The sequence below is a fragment of the Peromyscus maniculatus genome, chromosome 13 (genome assembly GCF_049852395.1).
Source record: "Peromyscus maniculatus bairdii isolate BWxNUB_F1_BW_parent chromosome 13, HU_Pman_BW_mat_3.1, whole genome shotgun sequence".
Classification (NCBI taxonomy): Eukaryota; Metazoa; Chordata; class Mammalia; order Rodentia; family Cricetidae; genus Peromyscus; species Peromyscus maniculatus.
The window spans coordinates 24,829,802-24,846,353 of NC_134864.1; the positions used below are offsets into that span (position 1 = coordinate 24,829,802).

The 16,552-nt window shown below is 44.6% G+C and overlaps 1 protein-coding gene across 9 annotated transcripts in view; it reads right to left on the reverse strand.

Moving 5' to 3' along the window:
- Ptprm (protein tyrosine phosphatase receptor type M) overlaps positions 1-16,552 on the reverse strand; it is a 706,714-nt gene that overhangs the window by 80,046 nt on the left and 610,116 nt on the right. The window lies entirely within an intron of this gene.

The following is a 16,552-nucleotide window of genomic DNA, read 5'->3' on the forward strand; positions in this document are numbered from 1 at the left end:
AAGAGCCCAGAGTGGCACCACCCACAATGGGCTGGGCCCTCGCACACCAACTGTCAATCAAGACATTGCAACGCAGGGTTTCCCACAATGGCCTGGGCTCTCCCACATCAATAATCAACAAATAACATACCATAGGCTTGCCCACAGGCCAGTCTAGTGGGACATTTAGTTAATGAGGTTCTCTCTTTCCAGATGATGCTGGCTTGTAGTTAAGGTGATGTGAGAGTAGCCAGCACAGAGGCCTAGCTCTCTGTAGTTTTCTAGCTTTCTTCTGTGCCCGAGGGCATCACCAAGTAAGAGCAATGTTGTAACCACCAGCCTTAGCCTCTTCTGGAGAAGGGACTGGCAGAAACTGCCAGGAACTAGGCTGTTTCAAGACTGAAGAACAACAAACATCACCAAGCACTAATTCTGACAAACAGGAAGCAGCATATGGGCCTGGAATTGTTTAACAGGTATATTTACATTATTTCCTGAATGGATAAATTTCTGCACATGTACAATTCATTATCTGTTACTTCCCTGAAATATCTGTCTTTTAAGCCAGAAAACCCTGGCAGTCCCATGGCCCTCAACCCCCATCACTAATTCTGTACCTGAGGCACAAGATGTACCACCAAAATGTTTTCTTGAATGAACAAAATGCAAAAATTATTTTTGAAAAGTACATCCTTTACACCACCTCCTGAAGCGAAGGGTGTGGCTGAGTGAGTGCCAGAGAGCTTGTCTGGATTCAAACCTAGATACTGAAAAAAAAAAAAAAAAAAAAAAAAAGGGGGCTTTGGCCAAGGAGTGAGTCTCTTTCTACATAAGCACTCTCTGAAAGCCAGGGTTGAGAATGGATCAGAGCCAGCTCCCTGAAAGGAAGCTCTGTGGTCACTGAGGAGTGAGGTGGCGAGACAAAGGATTTGTCAAATTCCATTGCCATTGTTTGGGAGAGTGAGACCCTTACCAAGCTGCCAACAGCTGCCTGGGAGGCTCACAGGACCCAGCATCCCATCTAGTTTGGTGAGTGAGAAAGAAGTATGCCATGTGAGGCAGGGGTCAAGAGAGCTGTGGGGGATGGGCCATCATGTCTCTTCATGTCTCTCATCATGGCCAAGGGCTGAGTAGAATCTGCTCCTCCACTTGGCAGACTAATGGGCAAAGTCAGGATTTCACCTCAGGCCCTGATATTCACCTCAGGTCCTGCAGGGTGAAAATTATCTTTGCTGTCACTGGTGGGCATAATGCCATCTGTTATCACTTTTCTAATTCCATCCTTGAGGAAGGCCCCTCTCCTCTGGTCACATTAGATAGTATTGCATGCCAGAGCCTCGCAGTGAGTCAGGCCTCAATGCTTATCTGGAATATGGTCACTAACCGGGCTAGACAAGCCACAGGAAGAATCCAGAACAGTGGTTCTCAACTTTCCTAAATGCTATGACCCTCATGTTGTGGTGACCCTAAACCATAAAATTATTTTCATTGCTACTTCATAACTGTAATTTTGCTATTCTTATGAATTTTAATGTAAGTATCTGTATTTTCTGATGGTCTTAGGCGACCTCTGAGAAAAGGGTCTCGACCCATAGCTTGAGAATGGCTGATCTAGAGGCAATTGCGTCTTGTTGCTCTGCTCTAAGAGAATCTGGGGTGGAGGTTATATATATGCGAGGCTACCCACAGCAAGTGTGTGACTGAAGGTCTCTCTTGGTGGGTGAGAGTCCTCCACTTGGGATTTGGGGCCAGGAACTTCCCCACTTTGTGCTACAGTTTCCTTCTCTGTCAATAAGGATGAGTGGAGTCCACACCACACAATCAATGGGAGCATTAAAATGACACATGTAAAGGGATTGGAAAGAAGCCAGTACACAGTAAGCAACAAATCTATGTGAGCTGTTATTATCGTGTGTTGTGCAATGACTACTGGCATGGTCCATTTTCTCACTCTTTACAGCTGTCTGCTGGACAAGGTGACAGTACCTTGGGGACGGAGCTACATGGAATCAGGTTTCCTCATGGCCACCTACTTTAAGGATCAGAACGAGTGTGTTTAGAACCAGTATTTCCCTATATATATCTTGCCTGTGTTAGCAGCTGAGGGGAGGTCGGCTGTGCGTGTGATGGATGTGTGTGGACTGTTACAGTCCGTGTTTGCCAGAAGAGCTCATGCACATGCATGGCCATTTATTTCAGAGACAGCCTAGACAGTTCTCCTGCTGAAGTCACCAGAGCTCCTGAGAAAAAGGTGCCCTAACAGAACCCAATTGAAGCTGTTCTGCATATTATCAGGCTCTTAGCTAGCTCCCCCAAAAGGGAGAGGACATGATCTTACCTTCTATAAGCTTAGGTAGATCTTCAATTTGCCTGTTCACTGATATCTCTCTCTCTCTCTATCTATCTATCTATCTATCTATCTATCTATCTATCTATCTATCTATCTATCTATCATTTTCTTTCTATCTATCTATCATCTATCTATCTATCTATCTATCTATCTATCTATCTATCTATCTATCTATCATCTATCTATCTATCATCTTTCTTTCTATCTATCATCTATCTATCATCTATCTATCTATCATCTATCTATCTATCTATCTATCTATCTATCTATCTATCTATCTATCTATCATCTTTCTTTCTATCTATCATCTATCTATCTATCTATCTATCTATCTATCTATCTATCTATCTATCTATATTGTAAACATGTCTTTTTCCCCTACAGATCAGACCTACTTAAGGATAGTAGCCATATATGTAATATAAAACATTACATATACTATATAAGCATATACACAGGAGATATCTATCATCTCTTTTCTCTACCCTGCTTACAATTACCTTATTATTTTATGAATAAGGGGGAAAGACCAGCTCACAAAGAAGTATCACTGTATCTCCACTGGAAAGTGTCACGGTGCCAAGTGTAGGTGAGGGTGTAGCACAATTGGAACTTTCCAGTGAATGTGAACATGATTGCAAACACAGAAAAAAGAATTTGTTATTATGTAAGGATGAAGACAACCATCCAATGTGCCAGTGGTAACAAGTGGATACTGTGTGCATCCCAATGGGGAAATAACAATGTACCTAGCAACATTGTTTACAATTAACAAAAGTATTACAACTTATCAAGCGGGATGCTATTTAGTAATGACAATGAATGAACTACAGTTACATACACAAACTATATAAACACAAGCCACACCAAATGAAAGCCACACACAGGAGACACTGGCAACGTTTTCTGTTGACCTTTCTGCATAGATGGAATGTTCTACACCACTGTTCTTCAGCACAGCAATCACCAGACATGCATAGTGACTGAGTACATGGACTGTGATTAGAGAGAGGAACTGTTTATTTTTTAATTAAAAAATTATGTGTATAGATATTTTGCCTGCGTGTATATCTGTCTGTGTACCATGTATGTACTTATGGAGGTCAGAAGAGGGAACTAGATCCCCTGGAATTGAAGTTGTGACCCATCTTGTGGGAATGAACCCAGGTCCTTTGGAAGAGCAGCCAGTGTTCTTAACTAATGAGCTATTTCTCCAGCCCCTGACTTTTAAAATATATTTAATTTCAACAACTTTAAATTTAAATAGCCATGTGTAGCCAAATAGCTACCACACTGTATGGTAGACAAGAAGAATAAAATGCCCAACTTACAATTTCATATCGGTTACATGCTAAAATGCTAATATTTATGCTATATTGGGCTAAAGAACATGTTATCTTGCACTTATGTTTTTGTATGTTTCTATGCAGTATACCCATTAGCAAAGTTAAAATGTTTTATATGTAGCTTATATAATACTACATATTCTATTTTTTTTCTGGGATGATTCTTCTGAGAGGTACTCAAAATATGGGAAAAAAAGAGAAAATGGTTACTGTAAGATCTTCATGGACTCTCTGTTGCTATCTCTGTCTCTCCTCTCTCTGTCTCTCTCTCTCTGTTATGCATCTAACTCAGGACTCATGCATGCTAGGGAAACACACTATCACAGAACCATATCCCCAACCCAGTAGTCACTATTTTAGTGGGTGGAACAGTAAGCTGTGATCCGAACAAGGAACAGTGGGGTCTTGTGGGGTGCTGGCTCCTCTCTAGGTCCAGACTTGATTGGTGGTTTCATCAACCTTTGCTTTACAACAACATGCTCAAGAGTCTACTTTGAAGATATTATGCTATGTGAAACACAAGACACAAGAGAATGGAAGGGCAAAGAGTGTGGGACTTTGCTCGTGAGGTTCCATGGTGGGAAACTACACAAAGAAATAGAATGGGCATTACTTGGGGCTGGGCTGAGGGAGGAATGGAGAGCTGTTTAGAAACTCCATGTAGAGTTTTGAATTTGCAGGATGAAGAAGAGAGTTCCGGAGATGGATGGTGGTGATAGCTGCTCAGCAGTGTGAGAAGGCAAATGTTCTGCTGTATGTGGTCCACACAACTCAAAGACAGCATGGCCGCACTTAGAGCACCCTTCCTCCATTCTCTGCTACAACCCCGATCTCCATTGGCAACAGCCCCTTCAAGGATGGAAAGGACATTCACAGACTTCCAGCCTTAAGAGCCCTTTGCTGGAAAGATCTTCCCGACACGGGCTTGCTCCCTTTCTTTGGTGATAGTAGCAGGGACTCTAGTTTGCTAAAGGAGAAGTCATACATTATTGATGTCCATTTGCTAGAAATGTCTAAGAATTAGAAAAAGGTTATGAAGTATTCTCTCTTTCAGTGTTAAAATAAGTGTGAACAGCGAGAGTTGAACCTACCTGCCAGGAAGATACAAATGTTCCTTGGTATATATTTTGGATCTGTCTCAGAACTGCATAAATACCCAAATCAATGGATACTTATATTCTTTCTATAAAATGTCATACTCTTTGCATATAACCTATGCAAATTCCCCTGCATACTTTAAATTATCTCTGTAGGGTACAATGGAAATGTGAGGTGAATAGTTGCTCTCTCATATTGTTTAGGGAATAATGACAGGAAATAGGCACTGATTCAGTACAAACACATTTCCCCAAAGATTTTCAATCTGACATTGGTTGACTCTGTGGATGTGGTACCTAGTGATATGGTGAACCAACTACACATTAGCAGTGAGGATGGGCTACAGGAGCCAGTCTATAGAGAGCACAGGGAGGTACTTCACCTTGCAAAGCAAAGTTGTCATCATGTGACTATGTTTCTTGGTGACTGTGGGTGTGCTAGTTAGTTCTAATTGTCAACTTGACCCAAATTAGAATCACCCATGAAAAGGGCCTTGAAGAATTGACTGTCAACATCAGGTTGGCCTACGAGTATGTGATAATGTTAATTGATATGGGAAGACTGAGCTTGGGGTGAGTACCATCGTTCTTTGGTTTGGGGTCTTAGACTCTATGGAATCGGAGAAAAAGAGATGAGCATGAATAAGCCTGCATGTGTTCACTGCTTTTTCTTCTCTGCCCTTGACTGTAGATGTGCCTGGCTGTTTCACCTCTTGTTGACTTGATTTCTCCACAAAGGCAGACATATGGGGACACAGGACTATAGGCTAAAGCTAAACTTTTTTTTTTTTCCACCAACTTACTTTTCTCAGGGTATTTTTTTTTTTTATCATAGTAACTGAAAGGAAGCAAGTTAATCCCCCATCCTTCTGTAGGCTTGTGTGAAAAGCATCCTTCCTAAACAGCAATGCAAGAAATGGAATGCATCCACCACCCACACGGAGCCATTGAAAGGGGCAATGTGAGGGACACTCCTAGGTCCAAGGCCTCTGTCCCCTGCTGCTGGGATACTTAAGAAAGATGTAGCACAGACACTGTGGCTTCCAGCATCTTCCTTGAAGTCTACTAGTCAGTGAACTGCAAAGTCAACATTGACTGTCGGGAACAAGCAAGTAGGATGCATTGCCAGATTTTTTTTTTCAGTCAGATGTATATTGAGATGAATATATTACAACTATTCTTTAGGGAAACTCAGTTATTCTCTGGGATAATCTTGAAGCTAAGTCATACCAAATGTTTATAAGGAAATGCCTATCAGACATTTCTAGCATGTAACAAATACTAGAGTCATCCAGGAGAAAGAACCGAAGACACACTGAGCCCCCATGGACAGTCCCTGTTCTGAAGGCCATCAGCTGGGCCTTTCAGGGGAGCCTTTCTAGGCTCAGGATCTGGGTATGATTGTTGAATGGAAGCAGTGCTTTGGAGAATTCCACTGTTCATGTATAAAATTTGGGAAACCCAATGGGATCTGTGGCTACCAGGTATTAGCTGCAAAAGTGATATGGTCAATACTTCAAGGACTTGATATTTCTGGAGGTCCCAGCTAGTTGATTTTAAGATGACTCAAACATTAGCATTATTAATGCCAATCTAAGTATCTACCCCAGCATGAAGGCTTTTCTCCTGGTTATTCTAAAGCTCTTTTATGTTCTTATTTTGTGTTGAATGAAAATATCAGCGTCTTCAGAATCCCAGACACTGTCATTTGAATGATGACCCTGACCTCAACAGTGGACTCAGACAACTTTGACTCTGCTGAGCTTTGGTGAGGAGAAGCTGACATGGCCTCCTCTCACAAGAGTATTGGGAAGATCAAGTATGGTCATACACTTCAGTTCCTGGAGCATGGCCCTGTTCATTCCTGTATTAGTCAGATTTTTCATTGCTGAGACCAGACACCTGAGAGAGCAACTCGAGGGAGTAAGTTCCAAAGCTTCAGAAGCCTTAGTTCATCCCAGTGTGAGAGAGTATGGCAGAGCAGAGCAGACAGGAATACAGGGAAGGCCCGGGGCAAGAAACAGCACCAAAAGCGAAACCTGCAGCGGCCTACTTACTCCACAGGGCTCCCCTCCCCGCCGTCACCACTTCTCAGTAATGCCACCATGGTATTGTAGACTCCATCAAGGGTCACATCTATCCACTGACTATGTTAGAGTCCTCAGAATCAATCACTCCCCCAGGTCCATCAGCTGGGAAACAAGTTATTTCCTGTAACCGTTCCTGCCATGAAGAGTCACCTCTTCTATGTGAATAAATGCGCCATTCTAGCAGAAGTTGCATAATACGATTCAGGTCACTGAGAGCAGGAGGTGTACTCAGAGAATAGCCAAGCTGGGTGAACTAATGACTCCAAGCAGCCACTCTCTTGGGGGGGGGAATGACAGGAACAGGGGCTAATTTTAAAGGGAAAGAGGAAAAGGTCTGAGTCATACTCATCAACTCCCACATCCGAATCTCCAGGCAGCTACTCAGTAATGTTTCTCATTTCTGTGCCATGTACCACAGAGCTGAAGATCCCAGACTCTGGAGCCAGAATCCCAGAGTGAACCTCGGCCTGTCACTTTCTGGTTGTGTGACCCTGCACAAGCAAACTTAATTAGTGCCTTGATTTCCCCGACTATAAAATGGGAGTAATAATACTGCTGACATTTTACAGTGTGAAGATTCAGTGAGTTAATATAAATGTGTTCAAAAGTGTCAGCTATACGTAAGTGAGTAAAAGCTAGCAGTCACTTTCAGGACTGTAAATGACACACCGTAAGACCAGCTCATTTGTCACCTGGCCTATTTCGTCTCTGACTCTCTGTCAGATCTATGCTGACAGCACCTTTTCTAAAACACATTTCCCCCCCCCCCCACCACCACTTTAATCATTCAGTGGCATCAACAGTGAACTGAGCAAAGGTGGATCACATAAGCAAAGGACTGTTAATACAGTCATTAAAGGGGATTGCTCTGGCTTTAGTGTATTTACCTGGGAACGCAGAGTGAAGAAGAGCAGGTCACAAGCCAGCACATCAAATGCATGTATGTGTAGTTTGCCCTCCTTATCTGCCTGCTCCACAGACACAGACACAGCCAAATTGAAAATATTAGAAACGTGTGTTTGTGTTGAATCAGAACAGATTTCTTTTCCTGTGATTATTCACTGAACAACACATTGAAACATCTCTTCATCCAGCATACACTCCTTGTTAAGTATGGTAAATAGACCAGAGATTAAGGGTCACTGTTAGGAGGTATCCCTACATGCCATTATGCCCTCCTCTCTGAAACGGACTGTGTGCGCACAGCTAGACACAGTGTGGCAACCGGAAGGAGGGAGTTTCTCTGAGATTTGATGTGATTTTACGTACTGCAGCTGTCTACATGCTTTATATTATCTGAATAATCAGAAAAAAAATGCTGACTCTGTTTTTATTAGAAAACAAAACCAACAGAAATGAAAAAAATTAAAACAAACAAACTAAAGAAACAAGGCCAGTAACTCATGGCTTGGAGAGAAAAGCCCAGGGTAAACTTAAACAAATGTTAGCAGAGTTTCTATCAGGAAGATGGCGTGCTGGGTCATTTCCTCAGCTTTACTGTACACGTTTTCTGTAACTCGTATGCACTGCTGTTTTAATTAGGGACAAAGAAGTTATTTTCCATGCATGCCTGGAATCCAACTAAAACACGAGTAGTATTTACATTATCACCACTGCTCAGTGTTCTCCATCATGAAATTAACACACTCAACTGCTTTGTGAAACTCAATCTGCATAAAGAATGTGATTCCCCAAAAAACTTTAGCTAGAGAAACCAGGGCAAATGCTTCAAAATGTCCCCAAACTACATTCTAGCTTCCCATATAACCCCCAATATCAATCTCATTCCTGATCTCCTTTGATTTCACCTGAGTACATGGCCTATCCACCCATCAGCCACCTGTCCATCTATATGTCTCTGTATATGACTCCTTTATCTGTCTGATTCCATATTCCATCCAGGTTTTGGGTTGGTCAGTTACTTTCCTTGAAATGTATCCTTTTCTCACTTGGGGTACTGATCTGTTAGGGTAAGAAACCGCCTCATGAAGACCGGGTTTATAAAAACTATCACTTATCATTACCATTGGCCTGCGCTTTCTACGTGTACATGTCCCTGTGTGCACGGGAGGTGTGCCCTGTGGTGTTGAAGCAGGTCTACACATGTAGCCAGGAAGGAGACGGGAGTGGGAAGGAAGGATCCTGAGCAGAGGTGCCAGGATACAGTGGACAAGGGGAGTAGGTACCCGCGCTCTCCAGCACAATGGTGGCAATGATCACCCCCAACAATTTATATTTTGCCAAGACCTGGAGGAGACAGTGTCAAAGTTCCCTGGTAAACTCACCACTGCAGGATGAGAAAGGCTAGTTACCCCATATTATGTGTATATGCACTGGGGAGTCATACTCTACAGCTACCAGTATGTAGAATTACTATGTATCAATGGAAAGAAAAAGAAAAGCTTCAGAAAACTGTCAAGGGCTTAAGGAAAAAAAATACTAAACAAGTAAAACAGGTCTTTATGCCTCAAATCCTCCAAACATGGTATTTATACCCTTTTTTAAATCAAATAACATTATTTAAAAATATCCCAAAGTAGCTGCAAATGTTTTCACGCTTTCCTATTATACAGAACAATATTGGTAATGGCTTTATAATTTTAACCTCTGTGTGATCAGATATTCTCCCAGTGGCAGAAAAAAAGCCTGAAATTTACAAGCTTTCATCTCTAACCAGTTCTCTCTCTCAGCTAAATATTGATGACATAGTTAAGTTAAATATTGAATCAGAATTACAGTGACCTAAGTAACATCCGGCCTCTGAGAGGCAACTCGAAATTAATTGAATTCCTGGTGACTTCTGGAAAGCCCGGCTTTGCTCCTTCTTTGGTTACATCTGGCCAAGGACTCTGCGGCACCCATGGCAAGGAACAGCCTGTGAAAGGGGCTGGGGTGAGCATCACGCGGAAGGGTGCTTGGCATGCTCCCCATTGCTGATTCCACTTGTTTCCCCCAGACACAAAGCTCTGAGCACCAGGAGGTCATGCTGGGTTGGACTGCAGGGGTCTCTGTATGAAGATCCCCTCTTGCTGTTGGCTGAATGGTACCTCTCCTTGTCTGTGGCTTCTCCACTTACCTCCTCTGCCAGTCTTACTCTGTACTGTTCAGAACCTTCCAGGGATCCCTGACTCCAGTTCTTGGCTTTTCTGAGTTTTACCCCACGTCTTCCTGAACACACTGCCTCAATCTGCACGGTCTGTCCACCTGAATTTAATGCTAAAGGATCCTGTATTCCAGTTCCTTCTTGTCTAACAAAACACTTAGTTCCTTCCTTCCCTTTGCCTTGGTTTTCACAGCCGAGCCAGAGGATGACAACTGTAAATGGTCTTTACAGATCTGCTGGAGTTGCTCAATTAGCAGAGAGAGAAGAACTTGGCTCTGATATAAAAATCCTGGAGAAAAGGTCTTCAACCCGGGCCATCAAAATTGGGTTTCTGGTTAATGCAATCTGGAGGGGAAGATGAGGTCACACAGGCCTTTCTTGGTTACTGATGAGCACATGCCCTGGGGAAGCAGGGCTGGCTCCAGCAGAGGCAAACTCAGGATGGACCTTTCTTCCCCTCCCTAGTGAGGATGTGCTTGCTGCCGCCTTCAGCACCAAGTCAGTCCCATCGGGACTCCAGCATCACCCAGCCTCCGTATGTAGGCTCGACATGATGCGCTGTTACAGCTTCCCCTCCCCTGGGTGGGCTCTGGGGTCTCCATGTGCTCTGTGTGTCTCCTCCACAGACTCTCTCCACTGTGCTCCTCTCTTCCTATCCGGCGCCTCGCATCTGCCCCGTGATTCACTAACTCATTGCTGGCACCAGGCTCCTCTCTTACCATCCCCTCAGAACAGCCCCTTTAACTGTCCATCAACGGCTCACTTGAATGCTACAGCATCTCCCCAAACTACACAGCTTCCCACGTTACTGCCAAGCGCAAGCCCGTTCCTGATTTCTCCTTCAGATTCGTTCTCATCTGAGTACAGAGTCTGGCCAGCCACCAGCTTCTCGTCCATCTGTCTGACCCCCACATTCTATCCAGATTTGATTTTTTGGGGTGAGTTACTTTGTTTGAATTTACAACATACATTTTTTCACTTGGGCGACTGAAGATCTCTTAACTGATTTTTTTTTTCTGATCGATTTTCTATTTCACAGTTTGATCAAAACTTGCCAATGCATGTTTGACCAACAACCAATTCTCATTTAGTGAAATTCCCTTGTCTGTCTACTAAAGAGTAAATGCAGCAATGTGCTCGAGGATGTGGTTTGGATTCTCCCCCTCCTACTCTTTTTCTGCCTTTTAACTCTCACTGTCCCATTCCAACCACCCAGCTTTTCTTCAGCTCTCAGGTCCCCCACCCCCTGTGTGGCAGCATAACAGGTTGGCTTACATGACATCCCTCTGCCTCAGTCTTTCTCTCCTTAACCCTTCATCTTGTCAGGTTCCATGGCACACACTGAGGGAGGCCTTCCCACACCTCAAATAAGTCACTCTCCATAGATCAAGCTTTAATGGAATCACAGTTGTGCCTTTAACTTGTATCTCACTCATTTGGGTAACCATGTATCATCACATGACTCCTTCCACAGCTCCCCCAACTTCTGCCCTGGGACTGTCAGGTTCATGAGGGTAGGGACTCTATCACCTTCTGTCACTGTAGTTAATTACCCCAGTGCCTCGCGCCTGAGATTCCACTCCGACCTCTCTGCTCTGGCAACACTGGCTTCCTGTTCTCACTTTGTGGACACTGCTATCTTCATCCTTTGTGTCAAGTTCTGGCTTGCATCATCATCTCCCAGGAAGATTCTCCTGGACCACATTCTACAAACTGAAACTTGCACCCCATACCATCACCTTCCCTGCTCTGTTTTCTCATCCCAGCATCTCTTCGTAATGCACATTCTATATCGTGCTCCTAGTGACTGCCCAGGCTGTTCTACAGCCATACCATCATCCTGTTTATTTGATGCCCGGCTTGGTCTCTGACATCTACAACAGTGCCTGGTTTATTTGAAGCACACAGGTCAATGCAGGTGGAGAGAGGGATTTCAGCTCGGCTCAGGACCAGACACACGGTAGTTAAATATTTATTTGTTGAATAAATGGCAAAGAAGAAGGAGAGCGAGAATCTGCCTGGGAATTCGGTGCCTATGGATTCTGGCTCCTTCTCTTCACTACCAGTACCCCATAATGGGGAGCAGCTGCAAAGGGGCTGCCTCGTTAGCTGGGAGATTTGGTGTTTGCCTTTGCTTGGAGTTAATTATAACTGGGAATCATTGAGAGGATTAGAAGGGCTTCGTCTGTGTGTGTGGTGCTGGTAATGGCGGATGGAATGCTAGCTTCGATTTGGAAAGGGCTTGCTCAGCAAATTTATAGTGTAAATAAAGGAAAAGTTTAACTTACTTAAGAGCAAAGCCAATAAACAGTTTTGAAGCGCCATTAGCACCATTTTATATGCAAACACTGTTGCGAAACAATGAATGTGATCATTACAAGCTTTTTTTATGTTCTTTGGAGAGCACTGCTGAGAATCTCTATGATATGTACACTGAATCCCACAATTCCTCATGCCAAGAGGAGGGGCTGTCCACAATGCCTGGGTTCCAGGAGGCAGACATCTCAGTAAGGGGAACTGGCCTTTCTGCATTTATATAAATCTTTAGGGAGACAGAATGCCAACTGCCCTCCATGCCTACACCTTATATACATGTGATATACACATGGGTTAGGTTAGGTAAGGGCTCTTAGCCTCTGCACATCTTCCATAAAAAGTAAGAGTTACCCACCCCCTCTGTCTCACACACACAAACACATACTCACACACATTAATGAAGCAGTTTCTAAATGGTACTACTCACACTAGTAGAAAGCAGTCTGGTGGATTCACAAAAATGGCTGACGGCGCTCACTCTTGGGTGCCCTCCTCAGTGACCTAGCTCTCAGATCACATGGTCTCACACAGATACGGGGCAGAGGCCATTGCCCGGTGCTTCTCCTACTCACAATACAGCTAGTGGTTTTTCCTCATGCATGTATGGTATGGAAATCCCCAATTCACATCGAGTCCATCACTGGTTCTAAGGACCCGGATGCTCTATTGTAGCAGCATTTCATACCGGGCAGATGGTTCAAGTGATCAATGTCTCAGGGTACGCCAACACAGAGCCCTGGGGATAGTTACACAACCAGCTAGTTTACAGACTTGCTACATCATAAATATATGATACACAGTCATATAAAAATATGCTTGCGTAAACAACGAGTTACAAATGACAGACCAATCTAGGGAGATTTTAGAAAATGTAGCAAACTGGAAGGAAAGGCGGCTGTGCACTGAGAGGCATCTGAGAGACGGAAGGGGGGGGGGGAGACTGGACGGAGCAGCTGGAGCAGGGGAGTTTCTGTGTGACTGTCCCTGGAGAGGCACACAAACATGGCAATCCAAAGTGGAAATGCTGAGAGAGGACAAAGAGGAGATGGGATGGTGGGTACCCAGGAGACAGACAATGTGACATGCAAGGCCACAGGCAGCCAGGTCACACTGAGATGCATGCCACCGCCCTGCCTGTGCAGAGCTAGCTCACTCCCTGGTCACAGGGAAGGGGACCATTGAGGAGCATGGTGGCACTGTCATGGAAAGCCCCAAACATCACAATACAGATCTGCTCAGTCTTTGTGTTTTTATTTTAAATGACCCTGTCATCTTTCTAAGCCATAAAAGAATAAGACAGGAAGGGCTTGAGAGGTGGCTCAGTAGTTAAGAATACTGGCAGCTCTTCCAGAGGACCTGGGTTCGATTCTCAGCACCTACGTGGCAGCTCACAACTGTCTGTAAACTCCAGGGAATCTGATACCCTTGTACAGACATACCTGCAGGCAGAACACCAATGCATATATAATAAAGAAATCATTAAAAAAAAAGAAAAAGACAGGAGCAGTGATGGTGAAAAGATACCTTCCCCCACCACAGAGAGCAGTGACGTCATTTTAATATTTGCTTCACTTGTACAGCACGTAATGCTCTCAGAAAATTATGACATGAAGGAGGTTCATGGCTCACCCAAGGTCACTCAGACAGAAGCATGATGGGATCCCAGAGTCTGTCTCCCAGGCCCAAGGCCTCTGCTCTCCTGTCTTTCTGATTGCTGCTTCTCCCTCTAGCTTCCCCTCGGCCCCAGCAGGGCTTCAGCAATGTAGTTCCACTTGACAGCTGGAGACCTGCTATTCCCTGCCTACCTTGGCCTGTCTGACTCTCAGGCTGGAAACCCCAGTGTCAGCAAGATGGAGATCTGTTCCACTTCTGAGTGTATCTTCCGCAACACGGTCTACAGCCAGTCCTTCTGCCACAGCCCTGTCCTTTCCCCCTAGTTGTATGGCTTTTAAAATAGATGCTTCAAACGGTAACTTTCTCTTGGGGCTGGAGAGAGGCTCGAAGGGTAAGAGAAGTAGCTGCTTTTTCAGAGGAACCAGGCTTGATTCCCAGCACCTACATGGATGTCCACAACCACCTTTAACTCCAATTCCAAGGGGGATCCTATGCCCTTTCTGGCCTCCTCAGGCACAAGGCATGCATGTGGTGTATACACACACACATATACTCTCTCTCTCTCTCTCTCTCTCTCTCTCTCTCTCTCTCTCTCTCTCTCTCTCTCTCTCACACACACACACACACACACACACACACACACACACACACACACTCCTATCTCACGGTGTCCTTACAGAGAATAAACAAGTTATGTCTGTGTAAACTGTTGAGTGGTGTGCAATGTAGTAAATGCTAGCTTTCACAGGTTAACATATCCCCAGTCACAAGTGCTCAGAATCAGAAATGGGTATTTTGGGGTTCTGGAATACCTCATGAATAAATAAATACACACATGCACATACATGTATACACACATACATGTAGATGTAGGTACACACAAAGACACACACACAGAAACACATACACACACCCATACATATTCACAAGATCTCTCGGGGAGAGTACCCAAGCCTACGGCAAATTTCATTTATATCTCACACCCACCCTGTATGTACAGGCTAAAGGTATTTTTATATAATTTTAAAAAATAGTTTGCTGCTATCAAATCATTTCATGCTATGGAAATTTCTGCTTGTGGCATCTTCTCATGCTCAAAAAGGCTCAGATTCTAGATGTCAGATTTCCAGAGTAAAGATGCTCAACCTCAGACACGTGCCCCTCATTATTGAAAATATTTCTCCATCTGGGGAGGTAGTTCAGTGTGTAAGAGTATCTGCTGTTCAAGTCCCCAGGACCCATGTAAAAAGCCAGATTCGGCTGTGCCTCGCCTGTCACCTTAGCGCTATCGGGGGAAGAGACAGAGCAAGGGCTGGAGCTTGCTGGCCACCAGCCCAGCTGCGAGCTCAGTGACAGATCTTGTTTTAAGGAAATGAGGTCGAGAGGGACACAACAGGACTCTCATAGCCCTCCTTGTGTCTATGCGTACCCACCCCACCCCCACATGTATGTACACTCAAACACACCTCTGTACCCACCCTCCCTTCAGAGCGTTTCACAAGTAGCCCACAAGGCAAGCATGAAACCAAACCTCACGGAGAAGCAGCCTTGGAGCGCCACTGCCCCAGACTCCCTTTAACACGGCATGGCCTTCGGAACTCCCAGAACAAGGACACATAGATGACATGGCATGGACGACAGGGCAAGAACTCTGTCACTTAGTGTGGGAAAGAATGCCTCATTGGGACTTTAATATGAAGGGAAGAGCCTCTTGGCAAGGGTCTTGTGAGCCGTGAGAGAAATCTGGATTCGTCCACAAGACAAGGCTCCAGTGAATCTCAGAGACTGTAACTGGGAGGGCGCGTGTGGGCCAGGAAGGCCCATTTTCCTTCCGCTAATACAGAAGTGAATACAGAATTAAATAAGACCATGGTCACCTGCCCTCTGCTTGCTGACTCTGTCCAGAGGCAGAAACAACAGCTGATGTGATGATCTCTGCACTGTTGGTGTTCAACACTGATCAAGTGTCCCAGAGGGCCAACTCTCTTCACCAAGGGCAAGTCAGACTCTAGACCTCAAGGCACATTTCCTGCCCATAAATGACAATGACACAGCCACGAAGCCCTACGCAACCTTGGTGAGTTTTAAAAACCAGCCAATGAAGCACACACATTCAACGTTTCTACCCTTGAAAATCCAGTGGTTTGCCTTTGTCGGTATCCAAAGGGAAGGCAAGGCTTGGCTGGAACCCTTTGTGTTCTGTGTAAGCCCTACTCTTGCCTCTGCATAAAACATACCCACAACCTGTATTGTGGTGGTTTGAATGAGCATGGCCCCTGTAGGGCCATGTTTGAATACTTGGGCCCCAGTTGCTGGAACTGTTTGGGAAGGATTAGGAGGTGTGTCACTGGGGTTGGGAGTGGGCGTTGAGGTTTCAAAAGCCCATACCATCCCAGTTTCTCTCTCTCTCTCTCTCTCTCTCTCTCTCTCTCTCTCTCTCTCTCTCTCTCTCTCTCTCTGCTGATAAGGATAAAAGCTCTCAGCTACTGCTCCAGTGCCATGTCTTCCCACCTGCTGCCATGCTCCCCATTATGATGGTCACAGACTCTAACCCTCTTAAACCGTGAGCCCCAAATTACATGCTTTCTTTTCTAAATTGCCTTGGTCACGGTGTTTGGTCAAGACAATAGAAAAGTAACTAAGACAACTGTCCAATA